We start from the raw sequence: 2201 nt of genomic DNA on the forward strand, positions 1-2201 counted from the left end.
TAGATCTCAGAGCAAGATAATCCACTGAGAAAGGATAGGATCAGAGTTGTTAGAATTTAGGACAACATGGTTTTGATTCCTCTTAGCCAGCCAACTAGATGTGCCCGTCTATGCCTTAAATGGGATGGAGAGCTAGGTACCAAGTGATGGGGTTTAGGTGCAGATGTATACTGCACCAGCTTGGTGTTTTGATTTCAACTCTGATCCTGTCCTTTTCTCAGTGCAATATCTTGCTCTGAGACTATTATCGAATTATACCACAGGTTTATACCAACAACCATTTCATGCCTGAGATCCTCTCTCATGGTACTCCCATTAATTAGAGATTCCCAAAGTGTCATTTTTAGGTGTCAGATTTGTATTATTCCGTTATGCAGTACAATTCTAATTTCAGTGAAAAACCAATCTATATTTGGAAAATCACCTATTTGTCCACAGTAGGAGTCCCATACTCTACTGAGTACTATCGCATGTTCAGAATCTTAAATATCTCAATTCTTGTTCATGTCCAATTCGTTAAACGTATTACAGTACTGTGTATAAACGTTATTACGTTAATACTTTTATAATATACGTTAACTGTGCAACTACTATTAGGAAAAACCCTAAAACCCCCTCAGCTTGAATATTTCAATGTTGGCTTATATGTGGTAGTAGCACATAGACTCAAAATGCTCACATGAATTGTACAAGCGAAAAGAAAAGAAACGGGTTTCAATCATATAACGGCCTCAATGCTTATGTTATATTCTCTTAGACAAAGTATACTTAGACGTTATAAGTTACTCGGTTACTCTATTCCGTTTAGGCTTTGGTCCTTGTGGTCCCCGATGGTGGGTGCGACGTTTCTTAATGCCTTTTGGAGGTACGTACATTCCATGCTGTTTAAAGCTGGGAATGTATGAAGTCTGTGGATAGATCTTAACCACTTCAGGTCGCTTATTCGATGGTATGATTGCTTCTGCATCAGCATTATTTTTGTGTAAGCGTTTGCGAAACTTCTTATTAAAAGCCTTTAGTACATCCGGATCATCAAATGCTGATGGTGGAAGATTATATTGTGCTCCATCGGCGAACTCCGTAGTGAAATATGTCATATCCTCATGTTTGTACTTGCCTAGAATTTTCTTAAACTCGTAAGACATAAGAGGTGTAGTAGCTTTACGTGTGTGACGAAGGATTATCTCTGTCGTAGGGATAATATTATTTATTTCAAAAATGGCAAGTATGTATGATACAATGTATGAACATATGGTATGGCTCTCATAGTCGCTGTAGTGGTTCAGGAAAGAGGATTCGATGTGACCCGTTATTTAAGGCACTAGAGCCGTCAACGTTGCTAACTTCATACGTTCCGCTCTTCGTATCGGCCACAGAGATCATAAATGGTCCAATATATTTAGCCGTAAGCACAGTTGTATCGGAGTTGCGAGCCATAATGTTAGCTTTATCACCTACCTCAAACTCGACTATTTTCTTGGTATCATTCCATCGCTTTTGTCTCTTCTTGAAAGCAATGTCCTTCATCTCCCTTAAGCAAGGATAGACCCCATCTCTGGCCCGACGCATCTTCTCTAACCATGGTAACACATGATCATCTTGAGACTCCTTGTTGAAGGGGATCTGTAATTCACTATAACGGCCCGGGAAATAGTGAGCGGGTGTTGTACCAGTGACTGAATCAGGGGATTCGCTCATCTGTGTCTGTACCCAATTGATTGAGTACGGCCACATGTCAGCATCATCAAGTAGTGCTGCTCGCATGAACTCCTTCATCTTTCTGTGTCGTACCTCGTTCGCACATTGTGTCTGAGGCTTGTAAGGTACACCCATCTTATGGTATGATCCCGCAACGAGTAACAGTGTCGTCATGACATCTCCTGTAAACTCACTACCGTTGTCGGAACATACAATAGCTGGCCAGCCGAAATCTGCGAAGCACTTATATATGCACTCAGCCACAGTTTGAGTTTATTTATCTTTCAGCGGATACAATACATTATATTTTGATGCGACATCAAACACGTGACAGACGTATTTATCCTTCGTGTGTTCAGATGTGGGTAGCTCAACCAAATCAATGATAACCCGGCGCCACGGCTCGTCTTCTGATACGCTGCGTAAAGGTGCGTATCCGTAGCGCTTGATCCGGTGAACTTCGCAGTTGTTACATTCGTGATACACCTGAGATATATATTGCT

The sequence above is a fragment of the Sphaeroforma arctica genome (assembly GCF_001186125.1).
Source record: "Sphaeroforma arctica JP610 unplaced genomic scaffold supercont1.451, whole genome shotgun sequence".
NCBI lineage: Eukaryota > Ichthyosporea > Ichthyophonida > Sphaeroforma > Sphaeroforma arctica.